Consider the following 19,380-nt stretch of genomic DNA (forward strand, 5'->3'; position numbering starts at 1 on the left):
GCTCAGGTCATTCAAGATTAAAAAACATTTAAACATTGAAAATAAATGTAATGATGGTAACAAAAACGATATGTAAACACAAACATAATGCATTATTATTTTTTATTACATTTATTTTTTATATTTGTTTTTTTTTTACTTTTATTCATAAATTTATTTTGGCGGTTTTCGACCTCCATAACCAAATGCTGGATGTTAAAAGTGGGCAAAAGAGGACGTTTGGTCATCCTATAATAAATAAAAGTAATACAATACATTAAAATAAAAATAAAATAAAAGCACATCATGTTAAATTCTGACTTGCCTGTTTAGTGTAAAATCCTGTTTAAAATGATTAAATTAATAATAATAATAAATCGTTTAAAATCGGATGTGGTGAGGGCACAAACAATGAACTGTGATAAAGCAGGCCAGGATTCTTGTCCTTGCCGTCCTTACAGCAGTCCTGTATGACATTTTGAGGTGCAAGTTAATAGTTATTGTGGACAAAGCCAATGATCCCAAAAGAAACAAGGCTCAATACTGTATTTTTATTCAAAGTGCAGGTGCATAATGAAAGAAAAACGTTGAATTATTCTCTTAGGCGAGCCATTGTCAGCGTTGCAACTTGAATGTCCCTAAGCCCGAACCTCCAAATGAACTGAGTAAGCCGTAAGGTAATGGATGCTGCCTATTTGCAACGAGATGAATGAGCATAAAAGAAAAGCTGGATATTGAATTGGAAAACTGATAAAAACTATGTTCTCAGGTTAAACAACCCTGGGAGCTTGTTTTCATGGATGTCATCGGCCCGCTTTGTGAAACAGACAGAGGAAATAAGTATATTGTGTCCATGACTGACCTCTACAGCAAATGGGTTGCTGCCGAATCCTTGAGTTGTAAGAGTGCAGACCAAATTGCTGAAGCCATCGTGACCAAAATGTATACATTTGGCATCATTAGGAAAATCATTACTAATTTATGTGCGGAGATGGTGAATGTGGTGAGACATGCTTCGTTTTCCATTGACGTCTTTGTTATTGTTCTTTGTTTGCATTACACAAGTCCTCCCTGTAACTGCTCTATCCCCAGATAAATGAGTGCATCTTTGAGACGCTTAAAATCAAAGAGGTCGTAGTAGCAGAGAATTACATCAGGACAAGTGGAAAGGTATGGTTTTTTTTGTTCTTTTCTGTTATCTTACATGATGAGGTCTTGCAGGTTTAACATCAAAAAACAATTGTGAATATATTTCTGAACTGTATGAATTTGTTTAGGTAGAAAAAATAAATCATAGCGTAAAGCGTGGTTTGAGGAAATACTTCAATGAGACAAATAATGATTGGGACCTCCTGCTACTTGCAGTGGTATACGGTCTGAACACATCTTTGAAAGTGGGTCTTCTTGTTTTTGTCATCTAATCTTTTCACGTCTACCTAAATGAGATGTAAGGATACATAATGTATTTTTTACTTTGCAGGCATCCACGAGACACAGCCCTTTTTTCCTTATGTTTCACCGGCATCCTAATTTACCTGAGGTCATGAACGCATGTCCCATGACCAGTATTGTGGAGGTTACCGATCCAGAAGAGGACATTGACACCATTGTTCACGAAAAGATGGAACTGGCTGAAATTGTGAGTTCACTTCAAACTACAAACATTAAAACAGTATGTGACCTTCCAAGCACAAAACATGGGTCAAGTTTAAGAAATTTACCTACGAGATACAAAAAAAACCCTTCGTATTATGTAATCCTTAGCAGTGCATATCAGCATCACAGACCCTCATAACCTTTGTATTTCCACAAACATGACCCTGACCGTCCCAAATTTTTTATACAGACAGGCCAACCAAAATTTGGCCTTTTTCTTCCCAATTTCGTTTTTCATGTATTTATGAATTTCAAACTGGGGGAGCAAAGTAGTTATGGCCAATCAGAAGTGGCTTTTCAATGTTTGTTTAGCAACAAGACTGTTTTGTTTTCAGCACAAGGGATTGTACATTCAGAAACTTAGAATGCTGCTGTTTGGTTTATCCCAAAGGTGTGCCAGAACCTTCTCTTGGCACTCCAACATGGAACATGGCGCACCAGTGTATCAGGCAGTACCGAAGGAACCATTTCAAGCACCTTCTATGAGAACATAGACTATGTTCACAAATTAATGAAAGGAGCGTGCGCTCTATGGTGTTACGGCATCAGAGGGAATTTCCAAAAGCACTCTAAATCTGGCGCTGCAGGGAACCTCAAGCTTTCAGTTGCTACCAGACATGGCGCGTTTTTCTTTGTATTGCATGTTTATATTAGTTTAACTGATATTTGGACTTTTGTCGTGGAGATGCATTAAGCTAGCTAATTCACTCCATTTCCAAGTGGGAAGTGAGCTTTACTATTTTTTTCTGGTGTTTGAATCACAAATATGAAAATGTATCATTTTCACATTTGGGTATTTCGCTAGAAATGGCAATGTGACTTCTGAGGTTCAGATATAGACGATTGGTGCAGTAAAATAAAAGTTAACTCACAACCCGAATCTGAGAAACTGTTTTTTTTCCAGTTTATGCACTTTGTGTATCTTGTAAAATTTCAAATGTATTTTTTGCAGGTTATAGACAACATTGAAAAGGACAGACAGAGGAAATTATTTGGGACCCATAAGACACCATTTGTTCCAATGTGCTCAGACAATACTGAAGACAATGTTTCGGTCCCTGACAACCCAAAGAAGCAACATTTTAAGGGAAGTCTATAGTTTATGGACTAAAGAGAGTGAACCAGAAAAAGGACTGATTGATTGTAAAGACTTTGCTACTTTGTCCAACACCGTCACAATCTCTGTATCATGGATACCCTGCCCCCACCACCACCCCACATACTGCCCTCAACAATAAGGGCGCATATAAAACAAAACAAGGGTCACCAAATCTACAGTTTGATTCAATTTTCAGTTTTGTGCTCAAAGTTTCCACAAAAATAAATGTTCTTTTATTAGAAATCAAGGCGTATATTCACAGCATTATTTTTAATTACTATTATGAATGATTGTTTTTCCGTCTATGGCAGTTGGATATAATGGCAGGCATGACAAATGCTAACTTATCTTCACTTGGATGGCAAAGTGTACAACCAAACTGTATAGTTTGCCAAAATAAAAGTCAATGGTTCTCAACAAATATACCAGCTTTGTGTTCAACTCAACAAGACTACATTTCACACTAAACATTTTTTATTTTGATTTGGTGGTTTAACATGAAGGTTTTCTTACATAAAATGCATGTTTTGGCAACACAAGTTGAAAAACACTGACCTTATAATCAGGTTCCTAAATAAAAGCTCAAATTATTTAATGTCTTCTATGATGCACTTATATTAAGCTCCATCTGCAGACTTTGGTTGAAGAACTTTCACGATGGATTGTGGTAGTACATTAGGTTGACGTATTGCTCCATTCTCCAGACATCTTCTGTTAAAGTTCCTTGGCACAGTAGCCGAAATCAAATTAGTGTGTGTGTGTGCGTGTGTGGGTGTGTGTGCGTGTGTGTGCGTGTGTGTGGAGGGAAAGGGTGCAGGGACAACTACCGTTTTTTTCCATGTATAATGCGCAAAATTTAACTAATTTATTGTCCTAAAATCTGGGGTGCGCATTATACATGGGTACAAAAAAAAAAGAATTTCTTTTTTTTTTTAAATTTGGATATGATACGGAGGCCGCCATTACAGATGCGCTTTCTTCTCTGCTGTTCACGTCAAACACACTCCATACGAACACAATGCTCTCGTATCAGACGCTTGCTCGATCACCTGCTCGTTTGCTGTCACAATGTACCCTACACAAATCCGAAACATTTCTTCGCTATCGAGTTTGCTAGCGCATGCGCAGTGATACTGACCGGCAGAATAACATCCGGTTGTTCCCAAAGATCTTTTTTCTGAAATAATTTTACGTTAACCGACTTAAGTAGGAGTCAAAATTTGGGTGCGTATTATACATGGGTACAGACTTTTTTCCAGCATCAACATGCCATTTTTAGGGTGTGTATTATACATGGGGCGCATTATACATGGAAAAAAACGGTAGTTACTGAGGACATTGGACACATGCCACCACAAGATCATCTTTTTTAAAAGGCCTCGGCAGTAGGCCCAATATATTAAATCCTTTCTCTCTGAACCATTTGAAGGTTGCTTAAATGGCACTAGCTGGCCCTCTTTTATTGTGTTTGAAATTTCCCTTGTGGTGAATGTGATCAAACTGCTTCTTTGTATCAGGTGACCACTTTGGAGAGATCAAGACTTTGGCAACATCACTTCACCCTTGTGTGTGCAATCTAAATAACAAAGACATGTTGCAATACAAGCAATATCAACTTGCTTTTTTTTTTTTTTAAACGGGATTTGGTCTCTGCTGGGCCAGTAATGTGGTTGACTCATGCAACTGGGGAAAGACTCAGCCGGATACATCTGTCATTTGATACAACTAAATCACGACCTTGGACAATCAATCATGTTGTACATTGCATTGGAACTATATTGGGACATCTGACAGGTGTTTCCAATGCACAGTGCACTCTTTCAGAAATGCACGCATGGCCTTAGTGGGCATATGCAACGTACACCAACGAGGAGTCAACAGCGTAAAAGTTTCCTGTAGTTTTACAGCAAGTGGCTGGTTTTCTGATTGGGGGCTGAATTTTGGTACCCAAAGATCCTCATGAGTGACGTTTTCCCCCCGATAATGATAAAGATTATGAATACCTACTGGGCATGCTGTGTCTTCTGTCAGAAGATTAAGAGCTTAAAAAGTCAATGAAAACAAATGTGTGTATTTTGCTCACACTCCAAGAGATTTGGTAAGAAAATCGTTGATGGAATTAAAATTTTTACATTTTTATCAATTCCCCATCTTTGTGAATATATTGTTCACATTGAATTAATTAATGTTGCACAATAATGATCAAAAATATTTTAACAAGATAGGACATAGATGAATATAAATATGCAGAACTTTAAGCCCCGATCCCACTGAGAGACAAACATTTGCGACGGTAGTAAAATACGCGTACACGCCAGGACTCGTTCAAGGTCGCAAACGTTCACCAAAGGTTCAAGTGTAAGCAGTGAAATATGGTGAGTGATTTTAAAGGGAAAAGAATAATGCCTCTTGAAGCGGGTCAATATTTGAACATCGGTTGGCCATACATCCTGAGAACTACCCAAATATTTTCACTTCCGCCACTTGAATGAGATTCGTTCCCCCACGGAAGATTTTATTGGGATTTTACTTAACTACCAAACAGCGTTTTCTTTATTCCCACTTTTATTTCAGCATAGTTTGGCAATATACTTCCTTACATTAGTCCAGTGCTTCTCAATTATTTTCTGTTACGCCCCCCCCTAGCAAGAAGAAATCTATTCGCGACCCCCCTCCCCACCGTGACTATCCTAACTTGTCTTGTAAGTCGTAAAATGTTGCACTGTCGCAAACGTGACAGAAGTAACAATGAGAGCGCCACTGCCCCCTGCTGTAGTAAACCCGCAAATACACTTTATTCTAGTACTGCCAAAAAAAAAGCCTGTTTCCCAGGGTCACACGCGCCCCCCCAGGAATAGCACCGCGCCCCCCTTGGGGGGCGCGCCCCACTATTTGAGAAGCACTGCATTAGTCAATGGCAATGAAATTCATTTGCATTTGAATAGGATTTTCAGAAAAAATACGACCAAAAATAACAAGAAATTGCAGTTACTACCAACATAAATTCAGAAATACAGTATACAGTGTCATGCCTCGTCCCCAGTTTTGGTTGTGTCATCGTTTCTGTGTCCGTGTGCTCGCCCCTCCCTTCCTGTGTGCCCTTGTTTAGAGTAATCACACGCACCTGCCTCTCGTTACCTGTGTTGTATTTAAGTTCTGTTTGAGTGTCACTCCCCGTCGGAGCATTCTCTGGGTATGTGTGTGTAACACGTGGACCATGCATGTCTCACGGTCCCGGTCACGGTTGGTTTTGTTCCTGTCTTTTGTTTCACAATTTAGTCTGTTAGTCTTGTTAGTTTGTTGGTTAGTCACGTCAGTTTGCCTAGTCTTTTTGAGTTTGTTGCAATAAACCCTGGTCCAAGCTGCACTTGGTCGCCCTGCTCCATTTCTCCACTCCGAAGCCGTGACAGAATGCTCCGACCATCACAGCGACCAGCGCTTGGACCTTCCAGGATGAGCTCCCGTCCGCGACGCGCAATCCACGCCCGTCGTTCGAGCAGGTTCCAGCGCCATGGGCTTCGCGGCCGCCATCAGAGTTCCTCCCGGTGCGACCGGCTCCGCCGTTGCCATCGGACTTCGCCCACCTGCGACGCCAGACTCGCGGCCGCCGTCGGACTTCGCTCCAGCGACGCCGGACCCACGGCCGCCATCAGGGTTCCTCCCGGCGCCATCGGCTCGACGGCTGCCATCGGACTTTGCTCCAGCGACGCTGGACCCACGGCCGCCGTTGGTCTTTGTGCCAGCAGCGCCAGAACCTGCGATCATCACCCGACATCTAGAAAGGCAACATGCTTGACTCGTGCCGCTGCGCACAACTCCGCCTCCCCGAATTCCGCCGTTTGCGGCTCTGTTTCCCCGGGTGTCCGCCGATTGCGGCTTTGTTTCCCCGGATGTCCGCCGATAGCGTTTTTGTTTCCACGGGTGTCCGCCGATTGCGGTTTTGTTTCCCCGGGTGTCCGCCGATTGCGGCTCTGTTTCCCCGGGTGTCCGCCGATTGCGGTTTTGTTTCCCCGGGTGTCCGCCGATTGCGGCTCCGTTTCCCCGGGTGTCCGCCGAGTGCGGCTCTCTGCCCCTAGTCGCCGCCCGAGTGCGGCTTTCTGCCCCTAGCCGCCCCCCGAGTGCGGCTCTCTGCCCCTAGGCGCCGCCCGAGTGCGGTGCATGTCCCCCTAGGCGCCGCCCGAGTGCGGTTCATGTCCCCCAAGTCGCCGCCCGAGTGCGGTTCATGTCCCCCAAGTCGCCGCCCGAGTGCGGTGCATGTCCCCCAAGTCGCCGCCCGAGTGCGGTGCATGTCCCCCAAGTCGCCGCCCGAGTGCGGTTCGTGTCCCCCAAGTCGCCGCCCGAGTGCGGTTCGTGTCCCCCTAGTCGCCGCCCGAGTTCGGCTCTCTGCCCCTAGTCGCCGCCCGAGTGCGGCTCTCTGCCCCTAGTCGCCGCCCGAGTGCGGCTCTCTGCCCCTAGTCGCCGCCCGAGTGCGGCTCTCTGCCCCTAGTCGCCGCCCGAGTGCGGCTCTCTGCCCCTAGTCGCCGCCCGAGTGCGGCTCTCTGCCCCTAGTCGCCGCCCCCCCGAGTGCGGTTCTCTGCCCCTAGTCGCCGCCCCCCCGAGTGCGGCTCTCTGCCACTAGTCGCCGCCCCCCGAGTGCGGCTCTCTGCACCTAGTCGTCGCCCGAGTGCGGCTATCTGCCCCCCCGCCCCCCCGCGTGCCGTCGTGAGGGATTGGATTTTTGGGACGTCGGGAGCCGTCCCTTGTGGGGGGGGTTCTGTCATGCCTCGTCCCCAGTTTTGGTTGTGTCATCGTTTCTGTGTCCGTGTGCTCGCCCCTCCCTTCCTGTGTGCCCTTGTTTAGAGTAATCACACGCACCTGCCTCTCGTTACCTGTGTTGTATGTAAGTTCTGTTTGAGTGTCACTCCCCGTCGGCGCATTGTCTGGGTATGTGTGTGTAACACGTGGACCATGCATGTCTCACGGTCCCGGTCACGGTTGGTTTTGTTCCTGTCTTTTGTTTCACAATTTAGTCTGTTAGTCTTGTTAGTTTGTTGGTTAGTCACGTCAGTTTGCCTAGTCTTTTTGAGTTTGTTGCAATAAACCCTGGTCCAAGCTGCACTTGGTCGCCCTGCTCCATTTCTCCACTCCGAAGCCGTGACATACAGCAATCAACCCGTCCATTTGAGAGCTAATATAAAGCAGGTGATGCACAGAGCATAAGCCGCTGCTTTGCTGGTCTTACTGTCTTTATTGCTTGCCTCTTCGGGTTTGTGTTATTAACTCCTGCACATTATGGTTTGTTGCCGCTGTAACTTCATAAAGCATCTCCCGCTCTGTACTGTTCAGCCGTGACTTGGGATGCTTATTCTTTGTCTTTTGACTGACTTACTGATCTTCTACTGTATATTCATTTGTGTTTCAATTTACTGATTTCAATTTCTTTGTGGTTGTCCATTGCTATATGTCAAGGGCTTTGTTACAGCTGCAGCTATTGTGAAATGCAATATAGAAATAAAGTTGTATTGTATTGTACATTCATTTCAATTTATTCCTCTTTCCTTTTATTTTACAGACACATGTTGATTTGAAAATAAGAGTTAGTGGTCATGATTAGTTTTGATATACAACAATTATATTGAAGTTCAATTTTCATTTAATATCTTTGGTGGCCTATGGATTCCACTGAGCCCTTAATTGGCTTCTGCCTATTTCACTTGACCTGACCCGGTGACCCCTGCACTCAAGGGGAATTCCAGAAACTACAACTCCCCACTACTCAAAACTTTTTTTATTTTTTAACTATGATTTTCTCCTGATTCACTACAGAGACAAGTCTCTATATGAACTGGAAAAAAAATCCATCCAAACAAGAGACTGTCACCAGTAGCCATGGGAACAAGAGTTTCAACCGCATGCTTATATCTATTTAACTCTGCCTTTGTGTGAATGGACCGTATACTGCCAATATCTATTCGACGCATCTTCTATGCAATTCATGTTATTACTGACCAAATGTTGAGTGTGTCTATCAATCAAACGCAATTCAGTCTTGACAGGTATCTCAATTTTCACACTTAAATTCAACACCTCTTGTGCTTACCGGACCTGGTAATCAAGAAGACGGGCAGGTAGAAATTGACTCACGAAAGAACAAGAAATAAATGGGTAGAAACTGATAAATTGCTTTAGTTTTAGTTACTATACTATGTACTTATTGTTTGACAAGAATCACCACCCCTGTCATCAGTGTTGGTAATAATTGATTATGGTGTGAACTGTGAAATAATTTGTGACATGTTGTACGACTGCTATATTGGATGGAGCGGTGACTTTTTGTTGTTCAAGGAGAAACAACAGGCACTTTAAACTTTCTGAAGAATGTCTGCTATCATTGACGAACAATGAGACAGCCGCTCAAGGAAAGTAGAGAGGGCGTCACAGACTCACCAGACTTTAAAAATCATCCACCACACGGTAAAACAAAACAACAGCACAACAAAATTAAAATCAACAAGTAAAAAACCCAATTACAATTGCTATAGGAAAAAAAGAAAAATTGAACATTGACGACATGATAACAAAATAAAATAAATAAAAACAATCAGATACAAAGCAGTTTAAGTTCATTGGATTATAAACAAGTATGTATGAATTCAGAAAATATGTTAAAAAAAAAATCAAGGAAAGTTTTACCATATAAGTTGATTTATGCCCGGTCTGACCACAGTCTCTGACCGGCCCTCACAGTGACCATGAAGTCAAAGTAAAACATAGTGTATTTATTTTAAAAATTCAGCTTTCATTTATGTGCACACCTATGGATGCTAGCACGAGCAAGGTTAGAAGAAAGAGCTACAATTTGTGTGTGAATGTTGCAAACTTCCTGAATTTCCAACTCTTCTAGCAACTGGTGGTGGTGGCTCCTTCCAGCTTTTCCCCTCAGAGATCGCCACAGCGAACCATCTGTTTACCCGATAGTTTGCATGAGAAGTTTGGGCGCAGGTTTTACCCTTCCTGATGCATCCCTCTGCGTTTACCCGGGCTTGGGAGACACTGGCTTGTGTCCCCCAATGGCTGCATCTGGTTCCCTGACCGGGAATCAAACCCAGGCCACGGCGGTGAAATCACTACAGTCAAGTGACTAGATCATCATGGACAACTCTTCTAGCAACTACTTTTCTAAAAATATGACGTTAGAAAAAATGACAACAGTGGTCTTAGCAACACTTTTATTCTTTGCACAGTGGAACAAAGAGGGCCAAGAGGATTTGGGTTTATAATACTGTATGCGTTTTTCCCATTCCAAATACTGTATGTATTGGTCGCATCATAAGTCTGTATCATTTATACATCGCTGTTAATAATACCATACTTGACTGATTATTGAATCTTTTCTCATCTTTATAGATCGTGTTCATAGCTGCTTTGGTGTTTGTCATGCTTTTTATTTAAATATCAGTATACAATCAGAAACAGAACAAAAACAACAACAACAAAGGTTAAAGTGGAAAATCTTTACCGCCACCTGACCTTACACAACTGTAGAACTTTTTTCCAACTCTTAAAATGCAGTAGACTGAGGAGAGTGTTTTTTTTTTTTTTCAGAACATTGTATGGACTTGGACTCCAGTGTAATCAATGGCAAATTAATGAAAGCTTCCACTGTTTCAAATGAGGCTGGGTTGAGTGAAAAGTTTAATGAAAGAGGGGAAACCTCTCACTCTGCATTCAGACAGAATTTCAGAATTTTAATAAATGAACAAACAGCCTTAATTCCATGCCTCCAATCTTCATATTTACATTTTATTTGGAAAAAAGAGTCCTCATCAGTTAGCCAGCACACAAGATCACAATATCTATGGAACTGAATGTCAAACAAACTGAGGCTTTCAAGACTAAACAGAAAAGAATGACTTTATTGTCATTGTACAACAAAATTAAGGTATTCTACCAGAGGGGGATGCGGCCATGTACCACTGGGACCAATTCAGGGTCAAGTGTTTTGCTCAAAGACACTTCAACATAGTCACCAGGGATGAGGATCGACTGCACAACCCACGATTTGGGAGACAAACACTGAGCTACACCGCCCATGGAAGGTTAGACAGAAAATAAGACCCTTTTGAAAATTACACACCTACCTACTTCAAACAATGAATTCAAAATGAGCTTGATCACTGTAAGTGGGCTGTTACGAAAGTGCACCTGGGTGACATTTTCTTTCTCAGCATGCCTCCGGCTCATGCTTGTGACTGGCGTCGGTTATTTAGCATACAGCTATGTTTGGATGAGACAATGTTATGATGAGACACAAGAAAAGAACTACAGGAAGAATTTAAAACCTCTGGCCATTTTGAAAATGATTTTTCTTGGTATGAATGCAAGACTGTCTCAGAAAATGTGAATATTCTTATAAAGTTCTTTATTTTCTGTATTGCAATTAAAAAAACAAAAAAGTCATACATTCTGGGTTCATTACAAATCAGGTGAAATATTGCAAGCCTTTAATTATTTTAATATTGCTGATTATGGCTTAAAGCTTAAGAAAACTCAAATATCCTATCTCAAAATATTACAATACTTCCTCAAACCAAGTAAAAAAAAAAGATTTATAACAGCAAAACAAAATCAAACATTTGAAAATGTCCATTGATGCACTCAGTATTTGGTTGGGAATTCTTTTGCCCGGATTACTGCATCAATGCGGGTGGCATGGAGGCAATCAGCCTGTGGTATTGCTGAGGTGTTATGGATGCCTAGGATGCTTCAATAGCAGCCTTTAGCTCATTTGCATTGTTGGGTCTGGTGTCTTTCAGCTTCTTCTTCACAATACCCCACAAATTCTCTATGGGGTTCAGGTCAGGGGAATTGGCAGGCCAATCGAGGACAGCAATGCCGTGTTCAGTACACCATATACTGGTGGTTTTGGCACTGTGGGCAGGTGCCAGATCATGCTGGAAAATGAAATCATCATCTCCATAGAGCTTTTTAGCAGACGGAAGCATGTAGTGCTCTAAAATCTGCATCTACTCTGGACTTGACGAAACACAGTGGACCAACGCCAGCAGCTGACATGGCTCCCCAAACCATCGCTGTGGGAACTTCACACTGGATTTCAAGCAACTTGGATTTTGCTCCTCTCCAGCTTTTCTTCAGACTCTGGCGCCTTGACTTCCAAATGAAGTCTGAAAAGAGGACTTCGGACCACTCTGCAACTGTCCAGTGCTTCTTTTCTATAGCCCAAGTCAGACGCTTCTTCCATTCTTCCGTCTTGAGTTCAGAAGTGGCATGACCATGGGAATACGGCTATTGTAGCCCATTTCCCGGACACGTCTGTGAACAGTGGCTTTTGATACCTGGACTCCAGCCCATTAAAATTCTGGATTAGTATTTTCATGTTTAGCAATACAAAGAGTGAGTCGGTCTGTGATTGCTCATTCAGGCACAGCCATGGAAGCTTTACTTATGACATGACAAGAATGTATTGACACCAGTGTGGCATGTTGTTATGTCCGGAAAAGAGGGTCACGTGATTTGGAGAAGGCGGGACTGCTGGTTTCTTTGTAATAAGAAGGTGAAATAAAGCTGAGTGCTCAAACGTTACAGCGTGACGTTTCTTAACATCCACAAAACAACACAACCAGTTTCCTGGGTGCATGTCATGTTTATAAAACTATTGTTGCAAAGCATATTTATACTGTCTGGTCTGGTTTGTATTCAAAAGCTTTGTGGCAATGGCTTACCTTTTCACACAATGACAATCCTTCGACTTTTCTGCTCTCAGGTGGTTATAAAAGATTCGTCTTGGTCTCTGATGATAGTTGTGATTTACATTCATAGACTTTATTTTATTTCTGTGGCATATTAGCTCAGCCTTGACATTTTCAAACATTAACACATTTTATGAGCTATCATAAATTTGATATTCCACCAACTAGTTGCTGTTACATCATAACAATGTGGAGGCAGTAACAGTAATGTTTGCTGCATCCCTTAAAACAGCAATGGATGAATAATTTAGGAATGATCTTTTGTCAAGGGCGTAGCCATCACAAATGAATTTTCATTCATGTAACCGGGTGACTCATCTTCTCACCGATAGCGTACATTTGTGTGCTGTCAAGCGATTAAAATATTCATTGAATTGGATTTTTTTTTAATTAAATTGGATTCATTTCATAAAAAGTCACACAAACGGCCCCACAACAGTTCATTCTAAGAATTCAAAATTTGGGCAGTATAAAAAATAAATCAGGCATATGAAATGTAAACAAGGACAAGCCGTACAACGAACAATTTTTCAAGTTTGTTTTTAAATTAGTAGCAATATAATAGTCTTGATTCACCATATTAACCCAACCCCAATCACAAACAATCGCATGGTGCGATGACAGATGATCCATTCGATGAAAACTCTGTTACTTTAAATATTTTGTACATCCTTTGTCTGACCACAGTCATGATTCTGTTTCAATGAATTGAAATGAATGTATTTCAGATTGTAGGGCGATAGCAGCAACTGTATACTGGGTGAAAACAATGAAAAAAAATGCCGATATCCCAGAGGGGAACAGCTCACTGCAACTTTTTTTTGATTGGGGAGAAACTATGAACTTTTCATTTTTAGAACGACAAACTTACTTCATAAATTTTCAATTAGGAACTATGAACTGAACAAGTTCATTTTAAAAATTGTGCACTGAACTTCGAACTAGTTCATGTAGAAAATAAACTTTCTCGACACGGCACTCAGACTATACCAATTGTCCTGATGAACACCTATCCCGACTTACTTTGAGCCGCATACGTACAATTTGTGTAACTAATTTGTGTGTAATATGTCTAGAGGTCAAGGGCTTTAACTTGTTTATTCAGTCTACTGTCACCCCCACCCTTTTTCTCTCAATAAAGATGCTCTTGTGGGAAGCGAGAGTCAGACTTCATTCGACCATCGCTGTAAGCACAGGGACGAGTGAACTCTCCGCCTGCAGGTGTCTAAAACGACTAACTTGTCTCCCATGTGGTTCTTGCAAAATAAGTTGGAGTGACCACCGCTCTAACAATAGTCGCTCCACTTAATATGAACACATCTCTGCAGCACAACCTTTGACTTTTTTCTTATACACTATACAAGCGTGAATTGGGATTCAGAAAGAGAGAACATACAAACTCCACATAAAACGGCCAGAACCCAGATTCCAGCCCCAAATCTAGGAACAGTGAAGCAGATGTGCTAACCACTCATCCATCATTGTATACAAGAAATCTCACCTTTATTAATTGTATTCGCCATTACCGTATTTTCCGCACTATAAGGCGCACCTAAAAACCTCAAGCCTTATAATCAGGTGCGCCTTATATATGGACCAATATTGAGCCACTACAGCAGGCGTGTCCAAAGTCCGGCCCGTGGGCCAAATGTATATATCTTATATTTGGACAGAATTTTAAAATGGGTCATTCATTGAAGGTGCGCCTTATAATCCGGTGCGCCTTATATATGGACAAAGTTTTAAAATGGGCCATTCATTGAAGGTCCGCCATATAATCCAGTGCGGTTTATAGTGGGGAAAATACGGTACTGAATGTGTTGCTGCAATGCAACCAAAATGATGCACACATTTCGTGGCCTTGATTTCCCCCCACTACTACTAGAGGGGAAGAAAAACATCAGGAACATTTCTATCTCTTACATAAACGCCGTGTCTCACATGTTTGCGCATGTTGTTGCAGTTGTTTTTTGCAGTGGTTGACAACTATTAAAACTGTCGGAAACTATTAAAACTGTTGGCGAATGTCTGCCCAATGTTTGTGACCATTTGCGACCTTGACAAAAACTCGACATTCAGGCCGTGCTCAAACCCTCGATAACCTTCAGTGCTTAGTGAGATACAGTCTTAATTGAAATTAACAGATTATCTCTTCTTGCCCAAGACAGTCTTCATTAGACGTTAGAATGAAGCAATTGATTCAATCTAATTATGTGGAATTCCTGATGCAGGCTCGACTCGTCTTGTCTTCGAAGTTAGATCCCCCCCCCCCCTTCCCCAAACTCATTACAGATGTGAGCTTTGTGTCTTTGTCCCACAGCAACACGCCCCATGAATTTGCGGTGAGCTTTAGGGAATTATTATCAAACCCATGATTTGGAGGATGATTACTATATCTATTGAGAAGCTGCTTCGTTCTCCTTCTTTGTCTGCCTGCTCTTTTCGAGCAGCTCAATGCATGGCTGCACTAAATGTTTAATGCGTTTAGCCCAAAGCTGTGTGGTGTCAACAGTCTTGCTGTGTTCAAATACACAAAAGACAAGCAAATAAAGGCACACACAAAACTGAAAAACACATTACAAAAGATAAAACACAACTGAAAAAGAAACAAGCAAACAAGAAATGCAAATCACAAACAAAAAAGTAAGCAAACTCAAAATGGAATTGCAAACATAAAAGCTAGCAATGAAGAAAAAGAATCAAAAGCAAAAAAACGAGCAAACAGATGAGCGACTACACAAAAATGGAGACTCCTGGGATTGAAACTGAGAAAGCACACGTGCAAAGATATTCTTAAAGCTTTAGGAGTCCACCCAACCATGGAGAGAGTCATTATCCACAAATAGAAAAACATGGAGTGGTAGTGTGGTGAATTCTCTTCGATGGTCAGCTGGTCTTCCAAACAAGATGGTGAAAAAGTGGCTGGCTTGGGGAAGGAAAACTTCAGTCACACATGGCTGATTGGGGAAAGATTTTATTCAACCGATGTCAGAGAGAAGTGTCTCGCGCCCTAGCCAAGATGTCGAGTCCCTTTGTCTACTCTCGTCCTAAACCTTATACTCTTGTCCTTCCCTCCACGCGGGAGCGCGCAGATGGGGCTGTTCGCTGACCTATGACCCCGCAGTTGCCTCCCCATCTCTACATCGTGTGTATCTTAGCAGTTGTTAATGGAAGCCAGATGTGTCTGGCGCCAACGAGTCTACCTTCCTGGACCAAGCCCCAAACAATCCCACACGAACCTGACCCGAACATGACCCGGTCACACTTAGGCTTACTAGTGAGATAAACATTGCATGATACCAGAATAAAAATACACTACAGTAGTAAACACCCAGCCTACAAAAAAATGACCGCAAGACCACAGTGATGACTCATCCAGGAGATCATGAAGGAACAAAGGATGCCAGTCAAGGCAGAAAAAAACCCAAATACCGTTTTTTTCCGTGTATAGTGCGCAAAATTTAACGAATTTATTGTCCTAAAATCTGGGGTGCGCATTATACATGGGTACAAAAAAATTGTAATTTTTTTTTTTTTAATTTTTTTTTTTTTTTTTTTTAGAAAACAAAACCAACAACAGGACTGACCGACAAACTCGTGGAACAAAAAGACAGGGTGACATTACCAAAGACAGGAACAGAAAGCAAACAGACATCATGACAGTAACACATGCAATGATCCGACGGTGAGCGAGGGGCAGACAGGACTTAAATACAAAACACGTTACATCGATTGAGGTGACACAGGAAGAGAGGGGCGACGCGAACAGAAACTATGGCAACCTAGACACATAGCAAAACTGGGGACGAGACGTGACAAATGTCCCTCGAAATGAAACTTGAAATCACCAAGTTTTGGTTTCCAAGGGTGTTTTTATTCCTCTTCTACGTCTCTCCCATACAGAGCCGCCTTTTTCACGTCCGCACGCCTCTTTCACTACAGTAGTAAACACCCTACTGAAGCATTTTAACATTTTTTTGTGTTTACAATAATCAAGGGGGGAAAAAAAACGTCCGTTGCGTCATTAGCTAAAGGTCAAGGGCCAAATGTTTCTGCGTTTATGGGCAGTCGGAGAAATCAACGCCAACAAAAAAAATGACATCCAGCCTAGTTAAGACCATACCAAAGACTATAAAAATGGGACCCATTGCCTCCCTGCGTGTGTGACGATCATTGGGACTTAGAAAAAAAAGAAAAAAAAAAAATTCATAAAAAAAAAATTCATAAAAATTGGGTGCGTATTATACATGGGTACAGGCTTTTTTCCAGCATCAGCATGCCATTTTTAGGGTGCGTATTATACATGGGGGCGCACTATACACGGAAAAAAACGGTAATAATAAAAAACAACGCCAAAAAGAGAAAATTCTATGAAATGAAAAGACTAAAGTTGCACTTTGCGTGTATCTCATTACATCTGGGGTAAATGTAACACAGCACTCCAGAAATAGAACATCATACCAAGTTTGTGAGTGTGATAGTCTGGGGCTGCTGCACTGATACAGGACCTGGACGACAAGCTGCTATAGAGTGAACCATGAATCTGTCTTTTTGCCAGAAAATCCTGAAGGTGACAAGTTGGATTTTGCAACAGCACAACGATCCAAAGTACACCAGCAAGTCAACTTCTGAAGGCTTAGAAAATATAGGTTTTGGAGTGGACTTTAGTCAAAATCTAGATATGAAACCAATTTATTTTTACATTTGTTTGGTGACTGTAAACATAAAGTGTGGAAAAATACTGCAAAAAATAAGAATTTGATAAGAAGGCAGGTACTTTTATATGGCACTGTACATCTCACTAGTTTGTACAAATATAACCTAAAACAATGCTCTTAGTTTTTCAAGGTCTAAAACTTTCGAACTAAAATGTACTTTTGGCTGTCAATATTCCGATTACAATGCACAGACATCTCCAGGATGACTACCCTACAGTCCTTTTCTCCAATGAATATTTAAACAGGTACAGTAGTTATTTATATATGGGAAGTGTTAAGTATTAAGAGAGCTGAATTAGAAAAAATGTCTTACAATCATTTTGGCCTCGCTTGTTGCTTCTACAAAAAAGCTTATTAAATGAATTATTCTGTAGGTAGATAATAAATGAATCCTCAAAAGACAAGCCCTTTAATGCTCATATCACAGAACAGTTGAAAATGAGATGAAAAGTGTGCACACATTTGTGTTTGAACACATACATTCACAGTTTAAGTTTGTTTATGAGTTCGAAAGATGATCTTCTTGAAGGCCTTCCTAAAGTCTCGGTTAAAAATAGTGTAAATGATTGGGTTCAGGCAACTGTTACAGTAGCCGATCCAGAAGAAGAGGTTAAAGAGTTCATCGGGGATCGTGCATCTCTCTCTGCAGAGAGCTTGAAGACTGTAAGTAAAGAAGAATGGGAACCAACAGAGGACAAATACTCCCATCACTACTGCCAGAACAAACGTGAATCGCTTCTCCCTCATTTGTGCCACTTTGTTTTTGGACAAAGACATCTGCCTCCTTCGGAGCGTCATGGGAGAAGGGAGGAGGAAGTGTTGGGAGCAGTGATCAGATGATACCCACGATATGGAAGCGCAAGATGGAGGAGGAGGCTTCAACCTGTTTGCTGGTCCCTCAGTGTCTTTTCCCTCCTCTGCTTTCCTCTTCCCACCAGCTCTCCTGGAGATGTGGCGCGAAGCAGAAAACAAGGATGATGTTTTGATGTTGTCTCCCTGGGTCTTCTCCTCTAAGTTAATAATGTCCAAGTCTTCTCGCTTGTGGCTGCTGGTGTTACTCTCTACGTTTGAAGAGCTGTGTCTATTCTCAGGTGCTTGGTTGTCTGGCTTGTACTGGGATGCTCTGCACTTGGCTCCAACTCCTTGGACACCACCAAAACACGTCTCAGATTGAGATGGTTGCCGCTCGATCACATTTTTAGCCACAAATACAGTGGAGGCTCGCTGTTTGGCCACACGGTATATCTTACAGTAGACTAGTATCATGATGACTCCTGGCGCAAAGAAGGACACAAGGCAAGAGGAAAGGATGTACCACGTCTGGTTGTTGAGTAAACACTCCTGCCTCTGGGGGTCTTTGTTCTCATCCAAGTCCCAACTCTTCTGTGTGTGCGCCATGAGGAGAGGCGGTGAAGAGATGACGATAGATATCAGCCACACCACACTGATCATTAATTTGATCCGTTTGGGTGTCCGTTTGCGGTTGTAGCTGACGGCTTTGGTGACTGACCAGTAGCGGTCGAGGCTGATGGCGCAAAGATGGACGATGGATGAAGTGCAAAACAAAACGTCCAGAGCCAGATAGAAGGAGCACCATGTGGAACCAAAATACCAGTAGCCCATCACCTGAAAAGAGAAACCATTTAGGATATGGCAGTTTAGTTACAAGGAAGTTGAGTGGAAATCAATGACATGCCAGCGGTCCTATGTCCATCTGACACGATATAATTGCAGTTATCAGTGAGGTGACACTGTCAATATTTTCGACTAATTTGTCTCAAAGTGAGACAAGATTTTTGTTTTCATTGAATGAAATGAAAATGAAAGTTCTCAAGCTTGTCATGTGTTTGTCTTGTTATCTACCGAGACCATCGAAACATGAGATCAGCTTTAATTAGAGTCTATATAGTTTAGTATGTTTAAGGAAAAACCCAAGAGGTGTGAATAACATTGTTGTTTAATTCATATACAAGATTTGGTATTGATCACAGCTATTGCATATCATTAACTTTATAATTACCCAAAATAGTAAAAATAAAAAAGTGTCTACGAACAAGCTAAGCTAGTCAAGCTAAAAATGTTTCTGAATTGGGATTTATATGTGGAGCTGATATACAGACACACTTGACGTGTGTGCGTAAAAGAAATTTGCTTTCAGTCTCTGCGAAGCTCTGAGATA

At 41.8% G+C, this 19,380-nt stretch overlaps 1 long non-coding RNA gene across 1 annotated transcript; it reads left to right on the plus strand.

Moving 5' to 3' along the window:
* The first annotated feature begins 274 nt into the window (after positions 1–274).
* LOC133153051 (uncharacterized) lies at positions 275–3,055 on the plus strand. The gene is made up of 4 exons (XR_009714241.1): positions 275–1,149; positions 1,257–1,373; positions 1,460–1,618; positions 2,588–3,055. It is a non-coding gene; the product is annotated as an uncharacterized LOC133153051 (long non-coding RNA).
* Positions 3,056–19,380: the final 16,325 nt, after the last annotated feature.

This window comes from Syngnathus typhle, linkage group LG4 (genome assembly GCF_033458585.1).
Source record: "Syngnathus typhle isolate RoL2023-S1 ecotype Sweden linkage group LG4, RoL_Styp_1.0, whole genome shotgun sequence".
Taxonomy (NCBI): Eukaryota; Metazoa; Chordata; class Actinopteri; order Syngnathiformes; family Syngnathidae; genus Syngnathus; species Syngnathus typhle.